Source organism: Heterocephalus glaber, unplaced genomic scaffold, assembly GCF_053883595.1.
Source record: "Heterocephalus glaber isolate CG9 unplaced genomic scaffold, H.glaber_assembly_v1.0 deba00001547, whole genome shotgun sequence".
Taxonomy (NCBI): Eukaryota; Metazoa; Chordata; class Mammalia; order Rodentia; family Bathyergidae; genus Heterocephalus; species Heterocephalus glaber.
This window is the reverse complement of record NW_028258340.1, coordinates 10987914-11004395: the sequence shown is the minus strand read 5'-3', so window position 1 is coordinate 11004395 and position 16482 is coordinate 10987914. Positions and strand designations below refer to the sequence as shown.

General features: G+C 39.6%; 1 protein-coding gene and 1 pseudogene across 6 annotated transcripts in view; both read left to right on the top strand.

The window, feature by feature from the left end:
• Positions 1 to 528: 528 nt before the first annotated feature.
• On the top strand, positions 529 to 1000 carry LOC147824346 (signal transducer CD24 pseudogene; annotated as a pseudogene).
• A 6159-nt stretch (positions 1001 to 7159) lies between these two features.
• Positions 7160 to 16482, top strand: part of Sytl5 (synaptotagmin like 5) — a 258603-nt gene continuing 249280 nt past the window's right edge. For all 6 annotated transcript variants that reach the window (XM_087189869.1, XM_087189866.1, XM_087189868.1 and 3 more), the window contains exon 1: positions 7160 to 7407. The gene's annotated coding sequence lies outside the window, so the exon portion shown is untranslated. The remainder of the gene's footprint in view (positions 7408 to 16482) is intronic.

The following is a 16482-nucleotide window of genomic DNA, read 5'->3' as shown; positions in this document are numbered from 1 at the left end:
AAGAGGGAGACAAGAGAGACAATGAGACTTTTGAACAGATGAATGACATATTTGAGGTTATGTTTTTAAAGGTTCATTCAAACTACTGTGGGAGAATAGATGATATGGTATAAAAATATAAACAAGGAAAGCAGTTGAGCTATTTGTAATAACACAGAAATGGTGGCTGGACAAGGGTGGTAGAAAAACAAATTGTTGGAAGTGATCAGGTTCTAGATGTGTTTTGAAGGTAGAAAGAATAGGATTTGCTAATCAATTGGATGTGATGTGTGATAGAAAGATAATTTAAAAATGACTTAACTTGTGTTTTAGTTTGACCTTCAATGTGGATGGAGTTGCTATTAAACAAGATGAGGAAGGACTGAGGATTTAGCTCAGTGGTTCCGGCGCCTGCCTCGAAAGCACCCGAGTTAGATCCCCAGTACCCGCCCCCCCAAAAAAGTTTTAACCTCGCCTGCGCCCTCCCCGAGCTGACTGATCTCCGTGCACCCGGCCTGCAGGGAGCCGCGCCGCGGAGCGCCAACGGAGCGGACAAGGGCAGAGTGATGGTGCCCAGGCTGGGGCTGGGGCTGCTGCTCTTGGCACTGCTCCTACCCACGCAGATTTACTCAAACCAAACAGCTGTTGTGCAACCTTCAAGTAACACCTCCCAGAACACCCATACTACCCCAAATCCAACTAATGCCACCACCAAGGCAGGCATCGATGCCCTGCAGTCGATAGCCAGTCTCCTTGTAGTCTCCATCTCTCTTCTATATCTGTACTGTTAGAGACTCTGGCCAAGAAAGGTCCCTACTTCCCCATCTTGTAAACCCAATCCAAATGGCGACCAGAAGTACAGTGTGGCAAGGAAGAAATCTAATTCCACACCTTATTTTAGCGATGCAGAAAATGCTGAGAAGTCCAAATTTGATTCATTTGAAGGACGTGTGAAGGGATTGACAGACGATGAATGCCAATATTAAATCTGCAGGAGTTTTTTTTTTTTACAAGATGAAGAGAGATAACATCCAAGATTACCCATGATTCCCTCAAATATGGCTTAAGAAATATGGACACTTAAAACTGTACCTTGAAAATAAGAATAGATTTTATTTAGAAATAAAAGATGGGATGCAGAATGGAGATTCAGTTTTCATTAGGTTCATTAAATCTATAAGGCCATAAAACATAATATAAAAAGCTTCCACGATGCTATTTATATGTACATTAGAAGGAACTACCAGGTGTTACTGTAATTCCTCAATGTGTTGTTTCAACAGTACTAATTTAATGCTGATATCCTCTAGATAAAATTTCACATTGTTAAGCCATCACTGTTTTCTTGGAAACTGAACTCTTTCCCCCGCCCTCTATGGCTTTGGATTTGACGTTACATTTGACTTTTTATGTGGTAATTGACATGTGCCAGGGCAATAGTACACAGGAACCCACCCCCAAATCTAAGTATCTGGAGTAAATCTTATCTTTCCAAAGTGAAATGGTAGGCATTTCCCACCACCCACTTTCATTCAACAAAAGTACCAGATTCCTCTAGCTAAACTGATTCCAAAGAGTAGAATTGTATTGACCTCAACTAATTTCAAAATGCTGCCTTTTTATTTCTGTATATGTTGAATACTCCTCACAATTAAAAATACAGTCTGTTTTGAAGATAAAATCACAAATCTTGAAATTAAAAAGGTAAATATGTGAAGGAGCCAAAACTAAATCAAGCATTTGGGAAGCTAGGACTAGAAGCTAACTTGCATGAATTTGCAAAAAATTTTATACTTCTTCTGTAAATACTTTTTTAAAAAAACTGTGGATCACAATAGCCACATTTGGAACCCATTCTGTTATCAGTCAATATTTTTAGATAGTTAGAACTGTCCTAAGCCTTGATTTTTGCCATCTTTTACATCTGCTTTGATACACAGAAACCTTTAAAAAGGAAGAGACACACCCTAAACTCTTGTTTGCATGGTCACACACTGATGCTTACATGTTCCAATATCTAATAGGACCACAGTAGTCTTGATAATCCAAGTCATTGCTTTCCCATCTTTGGAAATCTACATGGGAACAACCAGACTGAACAAATCTGAAGCTACTGTGTGTATGAATGAACACTCCCTTTTTCTTCATATCTGAATGCTGCACATCTGTTTGGATTATATATTGTGTTTGTGTATTTATGCTTTGATTCATAGTAATTCCTCATGTTATGGAATTGATTTGCATTGGACACAAACTGTAAATAAAGAAATAAATGGCTGAAAGAGCAAAAAAAAAAAAAAAAGAGGAAGACCTCAGAAGGTGCAAACCTATGGCAACTATCAAGAGTTTGGCTTTGTGTAAGGTAAGTTTGAGCTTTTGGTTAGTCATCCATGTGAAGACATTGAGAAGACTGCTGGATAGGAGCCTGGAGTTCAGGGGAAATGTCCTACCAGAGGTATAAATTTAGGAGTCATTACCAAATAATCAAAATTTTAAAACAGGAGACAGGATTAGATTACAGGTGCTTGAAAAGTACTTGATAAGTGATACATATGTACGATTGCTTCTACTATAACACATTTTCTACAACAAATAGCTTATATGCAATTGTAAATAGGGGAACAATGTCAATATAATGTGGAAGTTGTATCAGACTAGAATTATAACCTTCAGCATGAAAGGAACAAAGCCTCCAACTTGGCTGCTGCAAGTCAGGCACTCATTTAGATTTATTTTGAAAAAATTAAAAGTGAGGTTCTGTACCTAGAGCTTTGTCCCTTAGGAGGTAAACTTACATGGTTCTTGCCTTAGGCAGATTCAACTTCTTCCTGGATACACCTTAATGGCAGCCTCACTATCTTAAAGTTCCTCTTCCATGTGTGTTGTCTCAGCTATTGTGAGTCATAATTTCTTCTCTGCTAGTTTCTTAAATTTTTCGTATCTCCTGCTGTGTCCTCCAGACATATCAAACTTTATGTCTGAGCAGTTCAAGTCATCACCTGCTATATTAATTTTTAAAATTTTGTTAATGCTCTGCTTATAAAGTTGCATAAGTTTTGAGTGGTCTCTATTTTTTTGAAATCTATAACCCTTTTGGTTTTAGAGTATGATTTTGCAAAATGAGAGCTTTTTCAGGATTTAGTATATCATTTTATACCAAAAATGCTTGCATACATGGAGTTGACATGTTACTTTTGTCCACATCTTTCCTGGTATCTTAACCTTTAGGAACTATACCTTTCCTGTTAAGTACACACACCTTTTCCTCTTCATTCAAAAATTCAGATGTGGGCACATGATCTGAGCTAGCCAAATAGAATACACTACCTGCCTGGCCATAGTGATTGTTGCAGGAGTAGACACAACTCAGTGGAGCCAGTCAGAATTATCCTGGAGCTATCATGAAGATGAAAGTTCTGATTTCTGGAACTGTCTTATACTATCATCAGCCTTAAAAATGATGTTGTTACTAGGAAATTAAGACACAAATGAACAATTTAAAGTAAATTATTCATCTTCTTTGTATTTCTCCAGTTCTTGGTTTCCTGTAATTCTATTTTACAAGACTTAGTTTAATTATCATCTTCTGTTGAAGGGTCTTATGACCTCCACACTCCACACACACATCTACCATGGGATGTGAACATCACTCTCATTTCCAAAGCACTTTTTACGCATCCCTTTTATAGGACTGTTGTGCAACTTTGTTTTATTGTCTGCTCTTTTCTTTCCCCTGTGGTTTGCTCTATGACATTCTTTTTTTTTTTTTTTTGCTTAAATTCTTTTATTGGTACATTTTAGGTATACAATACATTTACATTTATCATTGGGTGTTTGTACCTGTACATGATGTATCTTGGTTCTTATTTTTTCCCCATTACCTATGCACCCTTCCCTATTTACATAGACTTTGTTTCCATTTTTTTCTTTTCTCATAACTTTTCCTTTCCCTTCTTTCTTTTCCCCTTCCCCTCCCACTTCCACTACATCTTTGGACCTTTTCTTCCTATTACAAATTATCACATTCTTGATGGCAGTGGCATTGTCTTGTTCATCTCTCTCTCTTTTTTGGGGGGGTACTGGGGATCAAATTCGAGTCTTTGTGCTTGTGGGGTAGGTGGCAGAACCACTGAGCTAAATCCCCAGCCCCATGCCTTGTTCATCTCTATAAATTCAGAACGGAACACAATACCTACTTGATGACCTTGGATGAGAGGACACACTGTGTTGTATACACACATAAATTCTGGAGGGATGTAGGATTTTTGATAGGTAATAATTTTGATTAAAGCTTAAAAGAAAACAAAATTTAAAAGGGCATATTGCTTTATATTAAGTCAACTTTCTGTGACTATAACAAATACCTGAGAGAAAACATTTTATAAAGTAAAAGGTGTTTTTGCTCAGTTTTAGAGGTTTCTGTTCATCATTAATTGACCTTGTTTCTGTGGGAAGGGAAGCACATCATGGCAGAAACATGTGCAGAATAAAACTGCTCACCTCATGGCCAAGAAGTGAAAGACAAAAAAGGTAAGGGGCTGTGCTACCACAGTCCCCATAGATGGCATGCCTCCAATGACTAAGGGACCTCACAGTAGGACACCCTATTAAAGATTCTATCACTTCTCATGAGTGCCACTGGACCTTTGAGAGACACCCATGATCCAAACTATAGCACATTTCATTGAGATTATACTTGAAAATAGGGCACCAAGAAAGAATGCAGATTAGGGGAGACTTTGGAAATGAAGAACAAATAAAGTTGGAAAAGAAACACTACCTCATAGAATTAGAGCACAGAAATAGAGAAACTGAGAGGTGGTGTTATTCAGTAAAGTAGGTAAAAACAAAGAAGAACAGTAAGTGAAAAGACAAAGGGAAAAATGGAAATTATAGAGATGGGAGTGGGTGGCAAAAGTAGAAAGTTCCTGGATGGTAAACTTTTGAGCTTTCAATAAAGCTTAATTTTCCAAGTGAAGGTGACAAAAAATTTTGTCCCCATGAGTCCCATTATAGGGGATGTGATAGTTAATTATGATGCCAACTTGAATGGATTAAGAAACATTATCTGATTAGAATAGCACAATTCTGGGTATGTCTGTAGATGACTGACATGTAGGCCCCAAACTAAGGAGGGAAGACCATCGCCAGTTATGGGTAGCAGCAAACAATAGGCTTGTCACCTGCCTGGAATAAAAAAGGAAAGAAGAAGGAAGTCTTTTTTTGTTTGTTTCTTTGGTGGAGCCCCAGCCTTCACCATCCTCTTTGGACATTCGTCTCCAGTTTCTTCTGGCTTCCAGTGCAGATTCTCCAGCCTTCCAATGTAGACCCTTCAGCTTTCTGACACAAACTCACACTGGACTCTGCAGTGAGCTCCAGGACTTGGAGTTTCAACTGGATCCTCCAACTCTTCAGTGCCCAGACAGCCATTTTGCATTCTTCCACCCCTGATTCTTCAGGTGGCCGTTGTAAGCCTACTTAGTAAATCCTTTATGTAGTATACAAATATATATTAAATATATTATATAAACATATATATTGCCTTAGTTATAAAATATTGTCTTAGTTACTTTCTTGTTGCTGAGACAAAATACCTGACACAAGTTAAAGGAGGAAAGGTTTATTTTAGCTCACAGTTTGTAGAGGTTTCAGTCCATAGTCAGCTTGTTCCAAGGCAGGACAGCATGGCAGAGGGACATGCCAGAGGAGAAACAGTCCATGGCAGGGTAGGCAGGAAACAGAGAGGAATGAAGGGAAAAGAAGGGATGTATACTGTTCTAGGCCACACCCACAGTGACCCACTTCTTCCCACCAGGCTTCACCTCCCAACATCGCACTCAGTTTTAAACCCATCAGTGGACTAACCCAGTAGCATACTTCCATGATTCAATGTCACACACCCATGATCCAGTCACCTCCCAAATGCCCGACCCATGACTGCATGAATCTTCAGTAGCACATCTAGATATATGCCATAACAAATATTATATTAAATCTGTTCCTCTAGTGAACGCTTACTGATGCAGGGGACATCTAAGTTTATACAGTTGTACTCAGAAAATAATGTGATATAAAGAGAAGTGCATGCTGGTGGAGGGAGGAAGATAGCCCACTTTTCTGAATAGGCAAGGCTTTCAATTCTTTACTAGAGTTATATTAGGAGATGTGGCATCTGAAGTGCTGTCCTCAAGTTAGGATAATGCTCCATCTTCTCCCCATTCTTGTTTCTCTCTCAATTAGAATCTTTCACTCTTGCCAAGACTAAAGGAACTCTTATTCTACATGCTCTTCCACTCAGTTTTAATAGGATACAGGCAGAACTGTGGTCTCATCACACACACACACACACACACACACACACACACACACACACACACTCCAGAACAAGTAGACCTCTGCCAGAAAACACCCAGTCCCAAGGCAGAATTTCAGAGCTTGTTTGCTGGAAGTAGTGTCTCTTCTGTAATTCTGACATCCTACTGTATTTTGGCCCAAGGAAGCATCACCATGAAACCCAGCTTGGGTAGAGCCTTGGCTGCTTGTCCCTTAGTATCAAAGTTTCATCATTTGCCACAGTGCTTTCCTAGGACCTGGGTAGATCTCAGAGAAGAGGCCACCTAAGAGGTGAGAGTAACTTGTGTGTTGGCTGTGGTGGGCAGTACTGAAACCCCAGGGATAGATGGACACCAACTGTGGAAAGGCCTGGACATTGCCATACCCTGCTGGCAGGTGGAAAGCATGTCAGGTGGGCAGAGGGGAATGGGGAGGAGTAGGACCTGCAAGTTAGGGATCCAGGAGAAAGATATTTGGAAAAGGACACTCTTGGAACTTTGAGGAGCTGGCTACACCTGTCTCTGGGCTGGGTGGGTTCTGTTGCCACCACAATGGAGAGATCCAGGATGGAGTAGTAGGGGGCTATGCAGGGCAGTTTGTGCCTTTGGCACAGCCTGTGGGGGGGTGGGCTTGGCAAATGCCATGTGAGGATGGCAAGTGGAAAGTGTGTTGAGCTCAGATGGACAGCCTGGGGGCAGCGGGACCTGGGGTGACAGGAGACCAAGGAGAGGGAGACCCGGGACAGAGGCTCTGGTCCACGGGCATAGGGAGGTTGTCTGCAGGGCGGGCTGTGCCTGGCGCGGCTCTGGCGCCGCCGCCTGGGGGCGTCGGGCAGTGAGCTCTGTAGAAAGGGAAGGCTGGAGACGTCTCTCAGCGCTCGGTCCCGGTACCTGCTGGGGGCGGGGAGGGAGAGGAGCGCTGGGCGCCGAGAGGCTGGCGTTGAGCGCATGAGTCACTTCTTTCTCCTGGACTAGGAGAGGGACTTCGCCTCCCTCCCAGGGTCTGCATTTCAGCTCCAGCTTCAGAGACTTCCCCCTGCAGATTGACCCTCTCCGGAGCTTTGACCGGCAGCCTCTCCGTCTAGGTGAGGGCCAGGTAAGTTTCTTGTCTTTTGATGCCTTCAGTTTGGGTGGCTGGAGGAGGACGTGGAGGAGTTCTCCAGTCTCTGGTACTGTCTGCTTTTGCTTCCTCTCTCTGATTCTCTCCGTTGGATACAGAAAGTTAGATTTAAAAAACGCAGCAGAGAATATCAAATCCATTCTTAGACCGAAGACAAACCCAACTCTCGAGCTGTAATCTTAATTTCCCCAGTACCTTCAAATGTCCGGATGCATCGTTTATGGGACTAGGAATGTTTGATTTGTTTCGTATTTCCCTCCTCCCCCACTTTCTTCCTGGGGGATTCTTAGAGATGGGGACAGGGGAGCTTGAGGACTGAAGTGGGATCATTTGTCAGGGCGGTTTCTTCATTCTGGGCAAGGTGGCAGATGTTGGGATAGTGGAACCACCCTCCCCAGCCCAGGACATGCCAGAGCTGTAAGGTAACTGCAGTTATTGCATACCTATCTCATCACCACTGACAGAATCCAAATGTTCCAGAGGCACAGTCCATGTGACTGCCACAATAATGTTGAAACAATTCATTGAAGGACTCGATTTAATATTTTATTTTTAATGTATTACAGGAAAATTTTAGAAGAATATTGCTGGTCTATTTTTTTTTCAGAGATGATTCAAAACCTATTATTTCCTTTGCAAGCAAACCAATCAGAACCGATTCTGTTTCTTGTAAGGATTTACCAATGCAAAGCTACATGTTAGTTTTCTCTCTACAGTGCGTGTGTGTGTGTGTGTGTGTGTGTGTTTGTGTGTTGCTAATACTAACTGCTTTTTAAAAAATCAATTTAGGGAGGGTGTTTCCCCTTTCTCTACCATTAAGTGGCAAAATGTTTTCTGTGACCAAGAAAAGGGCACTAATTTTTGCTGACATTTTTGCTTAAAAGTAGCAGAGGACAGAACCTCCTGGTATGCATGAATTTGTCTCTTGTTGGTAACTGATTGCTTTAGCATCAATATTGTTTGTTTTGATAGTGTTAAAAGGTGATATGAATTAGCAACACAGAATTATTTTGTTTTAGAAAATATCCCTGCTGATATGGGGGTAAATTAACACCACCACCACCACCACCACCCCCCCCGCAAGAAACCATGTCTTTATTCTGCTTTGTGTGAGAGAGAAAGATGGGTGAAGTATTCTTTCCTGCAGGTTGAGTAGTCCCTGATTATAAATGATTCTTTCTGGAACTGTCATTTAGTTTATGGTCTGTGGTCATAGAAAAGACCCCCCCCCCAGAGGAATTAATGAAACTAGATGTTTACTTAGGTCACAGAGACAATGCCTTAGTGTTGAATGGAATCGTTTCTCTTTTTTTCCATTAAGTTTATTTATCGGTACATTTTAGGTATACAATACAGTAACATTCGTCATTGGAATCTTGTATCTCTACATGCTGTATCTTGGTTCTTATTTTTTTCCCCATTTCCCTGCCCTCCCTTCGCCCCTCCTCCCTGTCCTATTTACAAATACTTTGTTTCAATTTTTTTCCTTTTATCATATTTTTTCTTTTCCCTTCTTTCCTTTCCCCTTCCCCTCCCATTTCCCTTACTCCTTTAGACCTTTTCTTCCTATTTCACAATATCAATTATACATTTTGATCTTTATTTACAGTTTTAGTTTTTCACACCAGAGAAACTATGTGTGGACACGTGTGTCCTATTGAATGGAATCTTTAATTATCTTCTTCCAATTCCCCCCTCAGGGAGCCCTTCAAAATGAGTTACTTTACCCACCTCTCTGCTAACATACCTCCTCTTCTCTGTATACCTCTATTATAGGTCTTAACTGCCTTGTGACCTCTGGTTTACACACCAGTTTCACTAAGGATAGTAAAATTTATTTGAAGGCAGGTAGAGTCTTACTCATATTTGTATTAATGAAGCCTAGTAAAGTAGGAGTCTGTTGAGAATATGAATTAATGAATTTAGTGGTCTAGATTGGGCTTTAACATTTCTTGAATACCATCTGGGCAAGCTTTTTCTTCACTTCTAGAAAACAGTTCTTTTAATTCAATGGTGCTCAAAGTGTGTATCCTCAGACTACATTGTGTTTATGAAAAACATCTGTATATTAACTGAAATATGTATTTTGCTGAAAATAACAGAAAAACCAAGTAAATGTGGCTTTAAAAGTAGAGAAATCTGACAGCAGGTGATCTCATTTGCCCAACAATATCAGGGCTCTGGGTCAGTACCTTACTTTTATGATTTCAAGATGGATCTAATAGTTTCAGGTATTATATCATTACTCCCATGTTTAAAGACAGAAAACAGGATAGAAAGGGGCAGAGTACTTTTCCATGTGCAACTCTCTGTTATTAGAGAAGAAATATCTTTCCTCAAAATTCCCTAACATAATCTCCATTTTATCTCATTGGCTGGATCTGAGATACCTAGCTGCTTTTACTGGCAAAGGATATTGGCAAAGTATCAGGATTTTTAGCTTTTTTCATGGAAAGTGTTTATGGAGAGGGGTTATGGGTTAGGGATGGCTTTCAGGAGATAATCAGAAAGTCTGTTAGACTATAGTGAAAATAGGTCTATTTAAACTTGTAATCATATAAAAGATTGGCCCAAGTAAAATATTAAATATTATCCCAGGTAGCAAAAGCACATTCAGAACAGATTACACCTCAAAGTGTCAGGTATTTTAATGGCATAAAATAATCACTTTTGAAAAGTGTGTGCTATAGTTTAGGTATAGTTTGAGTATGTTCTCCAAGGCTTTATGTGTTGAAATTTAATCCCCATTGTGAGGTGTTGAGCAAGTGGAAACTTGATTCACCTATGGTGCTTACAAGTGGTGCTTTTGGGGGTGATTAGGATTAGTAAGGTCATCAGGGTGGAGCCCCCAATACTGAATCCTGGTGGCTTTATAAGAAGAGGGAATGAAAACTACCAGAGGACACAAGTGTGTAAACTCCCCATCTTTTGTAATGTGATACCTTGTACTGCCTCAGGACTCTGCCAGCAAGAAGGCCATCATCAGATTTTGGTCCTTAAACCTCCAGAACTATCAGCTAAATAACCAGCTTGTATTTGTAACATCAGCCAGCCTCAGTTATTTCATTATAGGAATGTAAAATGAAGTAATCTAGTGCATAAAATTTTAGAAACTACAGCTAGTATATATATTTATGTGATATAGTTTCCATTATATTAAGTATAAGTCAATATAAACATTCAATAAATACCTGTCATTTGCTTTAAAACCTCACAGGGACATATAAAATGGAGAAAGGGTTTAGCAAGAAAAAAAAAACCTCAGTCGTTTGGCACCTATCCTCTGATGTACTGGTTCACAAGATCTATCTAAGAGTCTTTAATTTGGATCCTAGGATCTTTGAGAACAGCTTGACAGGTAGAACAGGAAGCACCTAGGGAGAGGTACTGGGTACTGAAAACTTACCCCAACAGATTTTCTTTTTCTTTCTTTCTTTTTTTTTTTTTTTTTTTGGTACCAGGGATCGAACTCAGGACCTTGCACTTGCAAGGCAGGCGCTGGAACCACTGAGCTAAATCCCTGGCCCCTAAACAGATTTTCTTTTGGGGGCGGTTTCTGTACCTGTGCTGTGGAGAATGTACTACTAAGGGAAAAAATGTTCAAGATGATCACTAGCACACAAAAAAAAACACAATGAAAATTTTTTGTAAAATTGTAGAAACATTTTCATTAAAAGCTTCTTTAAAATTGATATATGAGAAGAAGAGAGCATGTATAATTGCCAGCTTTGCTTCTCGATTCTCTCTTTCTCAATAAGAGCCTCAAATATTTACTGAAAGAGCCAGGTTTGGGGAAATAATGATGAGAAATTAGATAAACAAATTTCAAGAGAATGAATTTTAACAATTATAGGGCCTATGTCTTAGGTTTTTCATGAGTCAAAAGATGAGTGTACATTATCAGTGACTTGCAAACTCTGCTGCAAGGTGATTAAAAATCACCTGTGGAGCTTTCTAAAATCCCATTTTATGGGCTGATCCTCAAACCACTTAAACTGGAAACCTTGGGAATGGGATCTAAGTATCAATATTTTTAAAACTTTCCAGATAATTCCAATAAAAATCTGAGTTTAAAAATGGTATTGACGTGCTGGGACTGCTATACAAAGTACAATAGACAAGATGACTTAAAGAATAAAAATTTGTTTTAATAGTTCTGGAGGTTAGAAGCCCTATCGTTAAGGTCAGTTCCTTCTGAGGCTTATCCTTGGATCCCGCATGGCCAACTTCACAATGTGTCTTCATGCATCTATCCTTCTGTGCATGTCCGTGTCCTAACTTTCTTTTCTTTTGAGGATACTAAGTTTGCTTTCACATAATCACCTCTTTCAAAATCATATCTTAGAATGCAGTCCTATTCAGAGGCTCTGGGAGTTAGGACTTCAACATACAAACTGTAGAGAGTCATAATTCAGCTCACAACAGGAACCATTGGACAAGTATGGCACTTCTCAAACTTTAATGAGATTGGATTTATAGTCCAAGTCACTGGGAAAAATTGATGCAATTTCCATTCTCTTTTAGTAAATCAAGGTGACCCTTGATATTTAGCAGTTCTAATAAATTCTCAGTGATGCCAATGCTGTTGGTTCACAGATTGTATTTTATTATTTATTTATTTTTTGGTACCAGGGATCAAACTCAGGGCCTTGCGCTTGCGAGGCAGGTAGTATTTTAAATAACATAGTCTGTCTAGATCAGGTGGTTCCCAAACTTTAGCAGGCATTGGAATCATCATGGCGAAATTGTTAGAAGTAGATTGCTAGAATCTGTTCCCAGAATTTCTGATTCAACAGATCTGGGGTACAAGCCAAGCATTGTGCATTTATGATGCCATAGTGTTTTAATATTTTAAGTTTACTCTCAGGGATTTCCCACATTCTTGGTTTTTTGTTTTTGTTTTTGCAGTACCGGGGATAGAGCCCAGGGCCTTCACACTGAGCTACATTCAAAGTCCTTTCTTTCTTTCTTTTTTTATATATGCAGAGGTCTCTAAGTTGCCCAGGCTGGGCCCATACTTGAGATCTTCCTGCCTCATCTTCCCAGATTGCTGCAATCACAGGTTTGCACCACTATGCCTGACTCTTGATGGAGTTTTCCAGCAGTTGGTAGTGCACTGCCAGCACTGTGAAGGGGAGGAGATTACCTGTCATGTTTCATATTTCTAGCCTGAGCATCTAACCCATCAAATAAGACAAGCTTAATGGTGAAAGTGGATACAGCAGGCTGTCAGAACCCAATGCCATTAAACACTTGAATTGCGTAACAAAATCTGTTTCTCCTGATGTCATGCTCAGCAATCAACCTTATGATGCCACATGTTCATTGCCTTTAGGGAGACAAGCTGGTCAGAGTGTTTGATTTGCCTGACAGTTATATCTTTCCTTGTAAATTATTAAGCCACCACTCTGCTTTAAACACTTATGAATGTTGTGGATGTGAGTCAGCACCCAGCACCCTCAAGGCTGATACATTCAGGGACATTGATAAGATCAGTTATCTGTACATTGGGTCAATGCCAGGCCCTGATGCTGATAATTCACCATAGTGAATTAAAATCAGTAGCATTTACTAAGCATTTTCTATATATCGGACACCATGAAATTTTATTTACATTATCTCACTTAATACTCATATTAAATTTGTAAGTTAATATTGTCATTTTCATTTAAAAATAATAAGACATATATAGATTAAAAACTGTACCAACTCTGGCTACTTGGCAGAGACTTCTAGTTGAAATTCAGTATCTATTCTTACTTTATCTTTTAAGGACAAAAATCCTACTATTATTCCTGGTAGCTATTTATCTACCATAAAGTCTATTATGCAGTATCTCTTATACCTAAGCATGAACAGATATCTGAGTTTTGCCTGTAAGTGACACCTGTGTTGTGTGGTACTTCTAGGAAGCTTGATTAAAGGGGGTGGACTTGGTTGGGAGGAGGGCCATTTTTATCGCCTTTTTTTTTCTGCTGCTCATGTGGAATGCAAGCATGATAGCTGGAGCCATTTTGGACCATGGAGTGACCTACTAGATATATGCTAGCATTGAAGATGTTAGAATGGAAAGATAGAAGAAATCTGGGCCTGTATGGCACCATGGAGCCACTGTGCCAGCAGCACTTCAGAGATTTTTGTCTACTACCGGAACTCATTGGCATTCTGTTAGCAGAGAAGAAAGGTAGGGATGGATATTGAGTAGGCAGTAGAGAGTGTTTACATACATTGTGCCAAAGGCCCAGTATTTCAACTGTGATAGATACGGATGGTTTCATTTCTCCCATTTACTCACTATGTCTATTGAACACCATGTGTGCCTCACTGTACATCCTCACAGTCCATGTTTTAGTCAAGTCATTGGCCTGATAATCAGCTTCATATGTGTGCAACCAGAAAAATCTTGTCTTAGCCTCACTTTTCATCCCAGGACTTCTTTGATGTTTCAACATGGAGGCCTACTGGAATACTCTGGCACCCACACATATACATGGATATTATGGAATGTAATAGAGTTAAAGGCTCAAGAGTCAACCTTTGACTAATGTGGACTGGGAGGTAGAGATAAATTTTCCCTTCTTCTGTCTTTGGCCAGATAATTCTCAACTGCATTTTAGTAGAATTTGTTTCCAAGAAGTGTCTGGAACGTCTAAGCAAGACTAAGTCCCAGTTTTTTATGTTTGCAGCCAATCCAAGAATATACAATTATATTTGTTTACTCTCTTTTCCTCTTTCTTTTTCCACAATTCTCTACTTAGAGTTCCTGTAATAACTCCCCCCCCCAAAAAAAGGAAAATCTGTATGGAAGCCTTTGTCTTGGGCTATGTACGGTATTCTGACAACTCAGGTCAAGACATTAAATAACCGTGAAATTAGTTGTACTGATAAAACTTCAGCATTGACACTTTTGTGTTCCTTATATGAGGAAGTAGCACATTATCTTTGGTGTATAAAGGTGAGATACATTATGAAATCTGATAATACCATGTATTGGTATGGATGTGGCTCAACAGGAACTCATATACCTTGTTGATGGGAGTATAAACTGATATAATTTTGGAAAAGCAAACCTGGCACTGCTATGATTTGGATGCAGTTTACATATGTCCTCAAGGATTCATGTGCTGGAAGCTTGGTCCTTAGTGTTGTGATGTTAAGAGGTGGTAGAATCTTTAACAGGTTAGAGGTGGGGACTAGTGGAAGATGATTAGGTCATTGGGAGTGCTGCCTTTGAAAGGGATTAATGTAATCATCATGGGACCCTGGTTGGTTATCATGAGTAAGTTCTTTTAAAGTGAAGCCACCCCACCCACTTGGCCCCTTCTACATGTGGCCGTTTCCCTTTCCATTTCTCTACCATGCTGTGATGCAGCCAAGAGGATCCTCAAAGGAGGCTGAACAGTTGGGGCATCTAATCTTGGACTTCAGCCTCCAAGACTGTGAGCTAAATAAACTATTTTCCTTTATATAGTATCCAGCCTTAGGTTTTTGTTACAGCAACAGAAAACAGACTAATACAGACACTGTCTATAAAGTTAAATATCTACAAACCCTATGTCTCAGAAACTTTATTCCTAGGTATAAGCTCTACAGAAATTTTCCTGCATGTAAATCAAGAACTCTCCTCAAGAATTTCTATAGGAACATGATTCATAGTACACAAACTCTGCCATAAACTACTTGTCTATTGATAGGAAAATATATAAATTTGATATTATTATTTCAACAGAGTAAAAATGAATTAGACACATATATGCAAGAATACAGATTCATATTATAAATAAAATATTGAGTGAAAAATTAAATCATCAAAGACTAAATGCAATTATGTATCATTTTTCTAAAGCTCAGAAACAAACAACACTAAACAATACATCATTAGGAATTACATATACATTATAAACTATAAAACAAAGCAAACCAAAAATTGAAGCTAGTGCTTGAAAGACACATGGGATAAGGTAGGAATACGCAGTAGATGGTCTAGTATTAGTAATGTTCTAGGCTTTTTTTTTTTGAGACAAGGTCTCCATATTAGTACAGAATAGTACACAGTCTTGACCTCACTGTGTTGCCCAAGCTGGCCTCAATCTTGTGGTGATCCTCCTATCTCAGCTTCCCTAGTGCTGGGATTACAGGCATGAGCCACCACACCCAGCTATTGTTCTAGGTCTTGAATTGGGTGGTTGGTTCACAAAAGCCTTGTTTATATATTGTCCCTTACAACTTTTTTTTTTCTGGTACCAGGGATCGAACTTGGGACCTTGTGCTTGCGAAGCAGGTGGCAGAACCACTGAGCTAAATCCCTGTCCCTGTCCCTTACAACTTTTAAACATATGTAAATTCTTTTGTGTATATCAGATATTATATAATTTTTTAAAAAATGAAACTACCACTAACAAAGATTCTGGAAACCTTTGGTGAAAGCTACCTGTAGCCCTCACTCTAAACTACTAACTCTCAGAATCAGTGTTCTCCATCATGTAATGTATTTTCCTCCTTTGTGTTCCTGTCTTAGTTACTTTTCTTGTTGCTGAGACAAAATACTCAACACCCAGAGTCAAAGGAGAAAAGGTTTATTGTAGCTCACAGTTTATAGACGTTTCAGTTCATAGTTGGCTGGCTCCAAGTCAGAGTAGCATGACAGAGGGGCATCACAGAGGAGAACAGTTCATGGCAGGTAGAAGACAGAAGGCAGCAAGCAGCAAATGACAAGGATGCATGACAAACAACCAGAGACTCTCTTTCTTTTCCTTATATCTCATCCAGGCTGTTAGGGCGGATAGCATTCACACCCAGGGTGTGGCACCCAGAACTATGCCAAATCAATCAGTGAATTAATTTAGTAATCACGCACCCTTGATCCCAGCATTACGCACTCCAGATGCAGCCACCTCTGAAAAGCTCCATCTATGACCACATAAGGTTTTGGAGGGACATCTAGACACAAGCAAGCCATAGCAGTTCCTAATCATATTGTAATCAACTAGAATAGCAGGATACAAGATTCAGTTTCCTTATGGCCCTTAAAGGTCATGTCCTGTAGTGTAT